Raw genomic sequence first — 12,528 nt, 5'->3', positions numbered from 1 at the left:
GGGAGAACAACAGTATGTAGTCTCTGTCTTTAGGGTTATACAAACTCAGAATTTAATGAAAGAGATAACCACATCATAATAATAGAAAGCCTGATGCAATGGAATTCCATGAGAGAAAGAGACAACAGTCCCAACTGGGGGAATTTAAGAAAGCCTCAAGAAAAATACAGGGCTTGATATTGACCCTCAAGGATGTGTAGGACTTTAACAAATGGAGCAAATGGATGAAAGTAGCAAATTGTGCAGCCTGTGAAATGATACATACGGCATATAATTAGGCATTAACTTAAGAGCATTCAAAATAAATACAAAAGCTTGGAGGAAACAAATATTTTTATGTTGTACACAGTGGAACAGGTAGAAATCAAACTGGGGAAAATAGATTGGAGCTTTTTAAATTTAATCAAATTTTAATTATCTACTCTGGAATAATCCTTTCACCCAAGAGGAATTCTAATAATAGCAACTGTAAACATTTGTTTATTAGTTAGATGCCCTGTACAAACTGAACACTAGGGCAGCTCCGGTGGCTCAGCGGTTTAGCGCAGCCTTCTGCCCAGGGCGTGATCCTGGAGAACCAGGATCGAGTCCCACGTCGGGCTCCCTGCACAGAGTCTGCTTCTCCCTCTGCCTGTCTCTCTCTCTCTCTCTCTCTCTCTCTCTCTCTCTGTGTCTCTAGTAAATTAAAACAAAACAAAACAAAACAAAAAACTGAATACTAATGCAACATCTCATTTAATGCCTAAGCATGAAAAAAAAGGCTTGGAGGAAGTTGCCCAGAGTCGCATAGCTCTTTTTTTTTTTTTCTTTTGGAGTTCGATTTGCCAACATATCATAGCTCTTTAACTTCACACGACCTGCCATATCCCTTGGGTTCTGGAAGCATTTTACTTAGAACAATTCTTCATCAAATGACTTATTTGGCCTCATATATTTCTTAAAAAAAAGATTTTATGCATTTATTCATGAGAGAGAGAGAGAGAGAGAAGCAGAGACATAGGCAGAGGAAGAAGCAGCCTCCCCATGGGGAGCCCAATGCGGGACTTGATCCAGGGACTCCAGGATCATGCCCTGAGCGGGAGGCAGACACTCAGCTACTGAGCCACCCAGGCGTCCCTGGCCTCATATATTCCTAAACTGAATTGGTGAATTAAAGAAGAAAGGTTGGGTACCCGTATAGCCCAATTGGATCCCATTTCTTGGTTGATTCTGCTTCTGATTAGCTATTTGGTCACCTTATTTCTACTTTTAGTTTTCCCACCTGTCAAATGAGAATTATATTACAATTTTAGAGGACTGAATCTATGATTAAATGAAAAAAAAAAAAGTAGTATTTGATAGCTTTTTCTGGACTATTATTGCCTATCTACAATTAATTATTAGATGTAAGTAAAACATAAGACTCAACTTTGATTCAGTAGCTCTTCATGTTTGGGACAATAATATTTCATGTTATTTCCCAAACTGGCAGCATTGACTGATTTTAAAGATATTAATCGCCTCAAGTGAAACAGTCCAAAGTGGTATAATGATTAGATACAATAGATCCATGTATAAAATGAGATTTATTTGATTTAAGGAATAACTTTCAAATAGAATTCTCAGATGGTATATAGAGTTTATGATAAGCTTTTCTTGTTATATATCTATCTTTGGATCACTGAAATTCATTCACTTTTGTTTTATTTTTATTCTCTTTCATAACAAGGAACTATGACTATTGTATTATGACTGTATCTATATCTAATGGGAGTGTAAAAACTATATGTATATGTATTATTAGTCACAGTGCCACCAATTCCAGACACTTAATTCTATTAGTTTGTCTTTTTTTGTTTTGAATGAATCTTAGGAAAAAATTTACAAAAAAATTCATTTTGTGGTACAACGTAAGAGTGAAAACAAACAAACAATGAACATTAAAAAGGATGATTTTAGTTTTAAAATGTTAGCAAGTTTTGTACTACAAAAAAAAACGTATTTATTTTGCCAATATTCATTATGGCTTTGGTGTAATAAAACATGTGACTTTGTAAAATGTTTCATGGCTCACAGCAGAATGTATACTTTAAATTCCATATGAAAATAGACACAAAAAAGCAAATATGGCTTTTGAAAATACAAGAAGGAAATTAATTTTCTTTATTTTGGGACAGTTTGGGGAGAAGAAGAGAAAAGAAGACTCTTTTATACTATGAAACAGATTAAAGTTTTATTTTAAAAATACAATTTTCTGGGCGGCCCGGGTGGCTCAGCAGTTTAGTGCTGCCTTCAGCCCAGAGCCTGATCCTGGAGACCCAGGATCAAGTCCCATGTCAGGTTCCCTGCACAGAGCCTGCTTCTCCCTCTGCCTGTGTTTCTGCCTCTCTCTCTCTCTCTCTGTGTCTTTCATGAATAAATAAATGAAATCTTAACCAAAAAAAAAATACAATTTTCACAAATAAAGGCTTCCAACTTTTTTACATGCATTGTGTTATGCTTCTCAGTACTGCACTTATAGGGAGCACTCAGTCTTTTATAAAATAATGAGTAATGCAAATTACTCATATAAAATAATTGGAGTAATGCAAATCATGGTCTTGATTCTATAAGTTTCAGCATTTTTTTAATCCAATAATTTAAAAGTATGACAAGCTAGATAGCATTTCCCAAAGTAGTCTTCCTTGGAGTATATACATCAGAAGTGTTATCAGAAAGAGGGTTCTACAGTAGATTATGTTTGAAGGACCTTGCATTAAACAATATTAATTACTGAGAACTTTTTTTTTAAAGGATTTATTTATTTATTTATTTATTTATTTATTTATTTATTTATTTATGAGACCATGAGAAAATGCGCAAGCATGGGCAGGGTGAGGGGCGTAGGCAGAAGGAGAGGGAGAAGCAGACTCCTTGTTAAGAAAGGAGGCCTAGATGTGGTGCTTGATCCCAGATTCCCTAAATGATGACCTGAGGCAAAGTCAGATGCTTAACAGACTGAACCACCAAGGCACCCCACTAAGAGCTTTTAATGTGTAAACGTGATGCTTTGTGAATTTTCCAGGATATGCAACACTTCATAGGTTGTTAACATTATTTCTCGTGGAATTCCTGATGTAAACCTTAGGAAAGCTGACCTATATCAAATTAAATCCACTTCTCTTCTAGAAGTTCCCAGATGCAGTTCCAATCTGGGGGGTTCTCAGTCCCAGAACACCAATTATAGGACACCAGGTATCAGGGAATTCAACTCAATTCTGACACTATCTATCTGGAGACAGCATCAGTTTCCAGAGGTTAAGGGTTCAGTCCTACAAGACTGCCCTCTACCCTCCTAGTTCAGATGCCAGTGGCAAGCCCCAGGCTGTGTGACTTGTGCTTTCAGCCAACAGGCTACAACCTGGAAGTTCCAATGTCCTCCCTTTAGGTTTGATTAATTTGCTAGAGCAGCTCAGAGAACTCAGGGAAGCACTTATTTGCATTTACCAGTTTATTAAAGGATGTGATAAAGGATATGAATCCACGTCCAAATGAAGAGATACACTAGGTAAGATATAGGGAAAGGGCACAGAACTTCCCTGCTCTCTCCAGGAGTGCTCCTCCCCCTGTGACACCACACCTTTACCAACAAGGAAGATCTCCTTTTGAGATTTTATGGGGACTTCATTGTATATTAACAATCAACTGGTCATTGGCCATTGGCTGACTCAACCTCCAGCCCCTCTCTTCTCCCCGGAGGAAGGGTCCAAAAGCCATCTTCATTAACAAAAGACATGTGAATCACCCTTATCACAAAGGATTCCAAACATTTTAGGAGCTGTGAACTCCTTCCTTTGGAGGAAGACAAATATGTATGAAGAATATATTTTGGTCATCAGAACGATGAAAATATATATTTTTTAGAAGTCACAATACTGCAACTTCCAAAATATTAGCACTGTTATGCTTCATTCTTACCTGTGGCTTTCCTCAGTAGCAATGCTTTTATTAATATTAGCAAGGCTAGAGCAGTCCTTTCTGCCTTCTTGGTCCTCTCAGTCTGCCTCTGGCATCATCACTTCATTTACTACTAATGACACTGCCTAGACTAGTCTCTGTTAATTCAGAACTTCAGAAACCAACTGATGATTCACTCCTTAGATAAGCAGAACCTGTCAGTACAAATGGCTTTATTGGATGGTGGGACTGTTTCATGAAATAGTAGCATGTAAAGGAGAAGAACAAATCTGTAGCTGATGGATGGTTAAACCAAGAGAGTATTTAAGAGAAGAGAATTGGGTCTGCTTTTGCTCCTGGGAGAGAGACCACTAGACCTGTCATGGGGTTTTAGAAACCAGAAGGCAAGAATTAGTAAGAAAAAGCAAAGCAGGTTTTTAACATTTGGTTTTAGATGCAGCTGACATTATGTGGAACTGAAAATGTATTATGCATGTTTTAAAATTTTTTTTAAGATTTTATTTATTTATTCATGTCTCTCACACACACACATTTTATTTATTTATTCATGTCTCTCACACACACACAGAGGCAGAGACACAGGCAGAGGGAGAAGCAGGCTCCATGCAGGGAGCCCGATGTGGGACTTGATCCCGGGACTCCAGGGGAAGGCAGGCGCTAAACCCTGAGCCACCCAGGGATCCCCTAAAATTTTAAAAAAGTTCATGTTATTATAGCTATCTGATTTCATAAGAAATATTTCTTCAATTATTCTTAAGGTTGGTAGAAATTCCTCATATCCACAGATAGACTGATTGACTATCCTAATCACTTTGAAAATTACTTCAAAGTTACTCCATTTATTGAGAAATATTACAGATTTACAAAAGACTGAGTGGGGATCCCTGGGTGGCGCAGCGGTTTGGCGCCTGCCTTTGGCCCAGGGCGCGATCCTGGAGACCCGGGATCGAATCCCACATCAGGCTCCCGGTGCATGGAGCCTGCTTCTCCCTCTGCCTGTGTCTCTGCCTCTCTCTCTCTCTCTCTCTCTGTGACTATCATAAATAAATTAAAAAAAAAATTAAAAAAAAAAAACAAAAAAAAAAAAAACAAAAGACTGAGTGAAAGAGAGTCCTCTAGTATAGAATGATTAGGCAAGTCAGATATCGTGGTGATTATTCCCCTGGACAAATTATTTAATGTCCATTGACCTGATTTTCTTTATTTGTGAATGGAGATGCTGAGGAGGAAGGAAGAGACACGACACACACATACATAAACAGGGAAAGCTTCTTAGGTGATTAACAGCCAGACCGTGATGGGGCAGAGTCAAGAATGAAAAATACATGATTCCTGTCCTCAAAAGTCATAGTAAAACAGGAAGCATCAAATGCGACACGAAAGTAAAGACAGCATGCTATGAAAATTCAGAGGAAGGAATGATAGCTTTTGTGGGAGATATTGGGAAGGCTTCTTGGTGGTAACATGTGCTAAAAGTTATGACTAATAGGCATGATGTCAATGGCAAGAAATTGGAATGATTAAAAAAGGAAAAGTTCAGACTACAGAAGGCAGCAGCCGTGTTAACATCTTTCTTCCCACCCGGGCTCGAGATCAAAGGAACTGACAAGAGTCCTAGGATGTGACTTGGGGGAATTTCTCCAGGTTTTAACCCTCCACCCTCCACTTCGGTTATTTATTCTCTTCTCACCTAGGTTGCTATCCCATTTATATCTACAAGGATTTTCTGTTTCCACCTAAGCCATTCAAATTGCTAATATCCCCTCCAAACATTTGGTGACCTTTATTCTCAAAACTTTGCCTCCCCTACTCTGCCCTGCCTCTGCCTCTGCTTCTAAAGGCCTGAAACATAAGATTTCCCAACTCTCATTTGCCTGAAGGTATAATCAGACAGGTGGGCATCAACCTGATAAACGAGACAGGGGCCAGAATATAAGAGTCTTGTTTATAGGAGAACTTCTGTTCCCTTTCAGTTGAAAATTATGGTAGGTGAAAAGGAGTAAGTGTGAAATAAAGCCCTGAAAACAGATGGAAGTCCTCTCATTGAAATCCTTGAACGCTCATTTAGCTAAAAATGTCATGCTGGCTTTTTTTTGTAAGGAGTGGAAAAGTATTTAATATATTTAATCAAGTAAGTAACATACTCTAGATTTTTCATTATGAAAGTTAAATCGGTGGCTACGAATAAAATGGATTGGCTGGGGCAGAGACTCATATGGTAGTTAATAGAACTTGGTCTGGAGTCATGGACTTGGAAAGGCAAAAGAGAAAGAAAAATGAAAGAACAATTTGGAAGTGAAATTGATAGGATATTACAATTGACTAAAAATGGGGCTGAGGAAAGAATGCCGATGATATAATCATATCTTCAAGAAGTGCTAGATAACAACAGGTGTCTTTAAAACTCAGCAGATGGGATTATTAACAAGAAAGAGGAAAGTGGAGAGAATCTGAGATTAGTATTGGGTTGATCTGTGGGTAGCAAAGGAATTTGTGTTTTAAAGAGTTTTCAAGTGATTCTGACGAGATTCTTCACCCACATGTTTTATTTTGATCACTAAGTACTATATAGAATAAATCCATTATGATTTAAGAAAACTGCTGTTGGTTTTCCAATGACTGTCTTCACCAAATGTAATATGAAAATATATGAGTAAAAGTGCTTTGGAAAATCAAAGATCCATATAAAATAACTTTAAACATAATCTTGAAATGAGAGAATGTTTTCTTAAGAAAATAGTAAAATTAAAATAGCGATTTTCATTGTAATAACAGCTAATATTTACCAAAGACTTCCATATGCTATTTATATTGTATGTATTATTCTGTCTAATATTTATATTTTATTATTTCTCCACTCTAGAGTTGAGGCTTAGAAAGGTTAAGTATCTTTCCCAGGGTTAAAAAGTGGCACGGCCAAATTTCAAACACTATGTTTTATTGCCCTATTTAAAAACTAAAGAGATTTTTTTTTCCTTCATAGCCAAGATAATCTTCAAGGAAACTTCTGGATGAAGTACCACAAGAGACACATATGTCCACATTTAAAAGTAAGCACAAATATTTAATCTCGTAATGTGTTTTTATTCATTGTACTCCTATTTGTTTGCACTGTTATTGCCATAATGTTATCGGGCGTGCAATAAACAATAAATATTTGACTCCAAAGGAGTCATTTTTGTTTTTCTTCTGGAAATCTTTCATGGGACCTTAGCTCTCTAGAGAAGCCTTGTATGATGAGTCTAGTCTTGAGAACTAAGAGGGAAGGCAAATATGGAGGTGAAGACAGAAGGGAGTAGGCACTAAAGACTTGCTTTGTCAGTTTTACAGTTTTGTTTGGAGCTATCTATGATAGGTCTCAACATATTAGTTCTATACGAATTCATTCTGAATCTACTGAAAGTTCTTTTACATACTGAAAATTTTATAATAATATTTTAGTATTTCTTTTTTTATAGTGGTATATTTCTTTTCAGTTATGTGTTCTTTAAGGCTTATACAAGTTAGTGACCTGAGTTCTAATTTTTCTAGACTAAAATACTTTTATGGTGATTATTATCAGAAGGAAAAAAGGAACCTCCAGACTTTGCTTTATTTAACCAGTGTTTCTCAATCCTAGGTGCAATCTGAAATCATTTAAAGAAGCTCAAGAACTATTGGTACCCAGATTTTATTGGAAATCAATTATAATTACAGAATCTTTGGGATGGGACCTGAGTATCGTGTATTTTAAAGCTCCTAGATGATTCTAGTGTGCACCAGGGTTGAGAACTATGACTTAACTCCTTGTTTCAAATCAAGAACAAAATTGGAGGCTCTTACCACAGTTGTTATCAAAAACAAGAACAATAACAACAAAACAAAACTGAGCTCTTACCATCTATAATTACTAAGAGAAGTACTAACTGTTGAAGGGTAAGCTGAAATCTTTGCATGGTTCAACATAATACATTTATAAAATTTATATGAGGAGAAAAAGATTTTTAGGTAGAAATGTGAATGATTCTCAGAGAAATAGAAATGGTACCCAGATAAACCTTGAAAATCTGAGGATAACATTACAATTCAAATATCATTTGGCAAAATTTATCTTTTTAATATCTTCATATTAATGAATATGAGTTTTTTAATCCTGATTCTTAAAAAGTTAAAATTTTATTTAATGTTCCAATTTGATCAAAGATCTATTTCCAAACAGAATAATTTCTCATTATGAAGTTTGCAAATTTCCTGAAAAAATAGTGTTGTGGACATTTTTACTAAAATAGCAGCATAGTTATCATCTTAACTCCCTTTCAAAACTAAAGAAAGCTGGAAAATGGAAGCGAAAAAATTATATTTTTGACTCATTCCTTCAATTCACATTTTCCTTGACATGTGGAATTCTGGTTACAACATAGTACTCATTTAGCTTTACTTAAAAGGAGAATACTTTGATTTGTCAAGTAGTGATTTGTCTAGAAGTGATAGATTGTTTGTGGAAGTTGCTTTTAGAGTGTCGGTTGAATGTTATTAGATCCTTTCCAAATGTCATCGAGGTTCACTTGGATTGAACTTAAGTATACTAGCTCTTAGCCAACTGTTTGTGTTGCAAACAGAGCTTAACTATCTCAACATGCCGGTGGTATATCATAATGGCCACTGTAAAGACAGCCAGCCTGGAATTACTTTGATTATGGGGGTTCTAAGGAGTACCTATGATTGATTCCCACAAGGCTAAGGGCCATTTCAATTGCCGAGGGCATTTATCGTGATGTACTCTTTAAGTGGTCTTAACAGGACACCATGAGACTAAAAGTGGAGTTACTTAGACATTCTCTTGGTGAGAGTGATTTCTGGTTTTGGTGTCATGATGAGAGCCCTTTATTGTTCCCACTCTATTTTCCTCACATAAATTCTTACCTTTGTGATCCACTTTAACTTTATTCATTTTCAAGGACAGTTGGTTGGGTGCCATTTGATTTCCTAATCATTAAGCTGTTTCCTTTTTGCCATGGGTTAGCTCCTTCCCTTTCCCTTTCCTCCCCTCCGCTCTTTCATTTTTTCTTTTACCTTTCATTTATTCCCCAGTCTTCCTTCCCTGTCCCCTTTCCTTCCTAATTACAATTGCTAACCATAATCAGAATATGGCTTAGTCAAGAAATATCTGTTGAATGCCATCAGTCCACAGGACTGGCAGTTCCCAATTGCTGGGGATTGTTTTGAAGGACATACATTGAGCTATGAGTTCAGAGTATTAGCTTCTTTCTTTTTCTCTAGTGCTTTTATCTCGTTTCTGACTCTTAGATCCTTTTGCATTCTTTTGCAAGGATTTTATAAAGTCATCCCTTTGTGAAAATGTACTGCTTTGTTGAATCACATGGAATTTTTATTGATTTGCAGTTCCTTCATCTTGGGACAAATCCTAACTTACCTCAGATGATATATTTTTGTGTTTGCATTCCTTTTATTGTTTTCTATATACGTTCTCTTTGACTGACGTTTTGATTTTCCAGTCTCAGGTGAAGGTTTTATCTTGAGTGCTCAATGCAGAGTTTCCAATACATTATATTCAAATACTTCCTTGGTGCATTTTTTAAAAACAAAATTATTAATTGTATTGCCCTTTTCTTAGTTGGTACTACCTAGTAGTGCATACAAAGCATGTGACTGACAGTTGTAGTTCTCTTTACATGACTAATGATCTGGATTTTCCCCCTCCTATGATACTACTATAAACTGCATCTTGACTCCTGAGCTGTTACTGAAGTAAAATGTCTTTTCTATCTATTTCATAAGTTTGTTTTGAGTCTTGAATGGTACAATGGATGATAACCTTTTGTTAACTATAAACCACTGTGAAGTAAAAGGGTACAGTTGCCTGAAAAAGAAGGTGCATATGTTAAATTTAAGCTTTTAAAAATATCAAACTGTGATATAGTGATGATAGTATTTGATGGAACAAAGGAAAAGGAGGGGAAAGGGGGAAAAGGAAAATATCTTTAAAAAGTCTGAATATAGAGGAAAAAAGGGTGAATAGTACAATTTGAGACAGCATGTAAGAAAGAAAAAGGAATTTGGAAGTTACTCAGTGGTATGGTCTGTGATGAAAAAATTCATCATGAAAAACAAAGAAGAAATTTATATGTTATTTTAATGAATATTTCTTAACTGTGGAGAGATTATGGAAGAGATGATTATAGATGGGACAGCTATGAATATAGGAGTTAGTAACAAGTTGATGACACATCTAAACACACACATCCAGGATGGTAAATAAGCTTTCTTCTAAAATGAAATCTTTCATTTCAACTCTAATTTCATCTTGTTGAAGATGTATCTCTTAGTACATGTATGAAATAAGCAAATACATTGTTTAGGAATAAGTGACAATTCCTTATTCCCTCTTAACTGTTATCTTCTACTCAACTGTATTTGGGAAAGCTAGGGGAGGACAAGAAAGGTATGAGGGGAAGTTGTTTCATTTTAACCTTTAATGAGAGTCTGCTTGGTGTAGTAGAAGGACACTGACTCTAAAATGTTAAAGTGTGGGTTTTAAAATTTAGCATTTATGTAGTAACAATGAGGAACATTGATCTAGAGCAGAGTTTATGTGCATGTGAATCATCTGGAAATCTTGTTAAAATGTAGATTCTGATTCAGCAGGTCTAAAGTATGGCCCATGAGTGTCCTAGGTGGTGCTTGGTGCTGTTTTGCCATGGACCACACTTTGATTGGCAAGGATACTCCATTTATTTGCATCTTATCACACAGGGGACAAGACTTAGAATTCAAATTCAGTGTTTTTCTTATCAGAGCTCACACAGTAGGCATTAGCTAAACATAAAATTCCTTCTCTTTTTCCTGAAGCATGGATTTTCACTGATAAAGATCAACAAGCACTTCTCTTTCATCATTTACATTTCATGCATGTGCTGAAATTTGATTTGTACAGTGTACATCTATGATTTTATCTACTCTAAAGTAACATATATGCTACACATAAGAAAATGACCCTTTTGTCTTTCATCCCCCTTCAGTTCATTAACATTAAAAACATTAATTGGACAGGGATATTGGCAGTAGCTTCATTCTGTTTTCACCCACTTTTCTATATAGAGGTAAAATTCACATAAGATAAAATTCATTTTTTATCATTTAAAAATGTACAATTAAGTGGCTTTTAGTACATTCACAGTGTTATGCAACCATCATCACTAATTTCAGAACATTTTTATTACCCCAGAAAGAAACCCTCAGTGTACTCACTAAGCTGTAACTCACCATTCCCTCTTCCCCCAGTATGTGGAAACCACTAGTCTCTTTCTGTCTGTATTTTCTTATTCTGAACATTTCATAAAAATGGGATTATATGATATGTGGCCTTTTGTTTTGGCTTCTTTCACTTAGTGCAATATTTTCAAGATTCATCGATGTTGCGTAGTGTGTATCAGTACTTTTTATGGCTGCATACTATTTTATTTAATGAATGTACCATATTTTATTTATCTATTCAACGATTGATAGACATTTGGGTTGTTCCACTTTTTGGCTGTTTGAATTGCACTATTAGAACACTGGGTGTAAGTTTTGTGTGGATATTTGTTTTCATTTCTTTTGGGTATGTATCTAGGAGTTAATTGCTGCATCATCTGGAAATTCTATATTTAACTTTCTGAGGTACCACCAAATGGTTTCCAAAGTGTCTCATTTATGTTCCAACCAATGATGCATGAATGTTCTAATTTCTCCACATCCTACCAGCATTTGTTTTCTGTAATTTTTTTAGTTTTGTGTTTAATGATACCTTTCCTAGGGTTGTGCAATGGTGTATCACCGTGTTTTGATGTGTATTTCCCTAATGACTAATGATGCTGAACAGCCTTTTGTATACTTATTACTCATTTGTATATTATTTTTGGAAATATACTTATTCAAATCCTTTGTCCATTTTTAAATTGACTTCTTTGCTTTTTTGTTATTGAGTTGGAAGAGATCTTTATATATTCTGAATACTAGGTCCTTATCAGTTACATGAATTGCAAATATGTTTCTCTATTCTATGGATTGCATTTTCACTTCCTTGATTGTGTCCTTTCATGGATAAGAGTTTCTAATTTTGATATAATACAACTTATTAAACTTTGTATTTCATGTGCTTCAACTATCATATGCAAGAATTCATTCTCAAAAAACATCATAAAGATTTGTGTCTATTTTCTTTTAAGAGTTTTATACTTTTAGATCTCATATGCAGGCTCTTGATCTACTTAGAATTAATTTTTGTATATGGTGTATCCAGCTTCAATCTTTTTCAGGTGGCTATCCAGTTGTCTCAGTACCATTTGTTAAAAAGACTATTATTTCCCCCACTGAATGGTCTTAGAACAATTTTTTAAGATCAATTGACAACAGGTATATAAATTTATTTCTAGACTCTGGATTCTATTCCATTGATCCATTTATTAATCTTCATGCCAGTACCAATTATGTTAATACTGTAGCTTTATAGTAAGTTTTGAAATTGAGAAGTGTGTTGCCCAACCCTCTTCTTTTTTTTATGATTGCTTTGGCTCTTTAGAGGTCCTTGAGCTTCTATATAAATTTTGAATC

This window comes from Canis lupus, chromosome 29 (assembly GCF_011100685.1).
Source record: "Canis lupus familiaris isolate Mischka breed German Shepherd chromosome 29, alternate assembly UU_Cfam_GSD_1.0, whole genome shotgun sequence".
In the NCBI taxonomy this organism is placed as follows: Eukaryota; Metazoa; Chordata; class Mammalia; order Carnivora; family Canidae; genus Canis; species Canis lupus.
The sequence above is the reverse complement of the archived record's forward strand: the minus strand, read 5'-3'. Positions refer to the sequence as shown.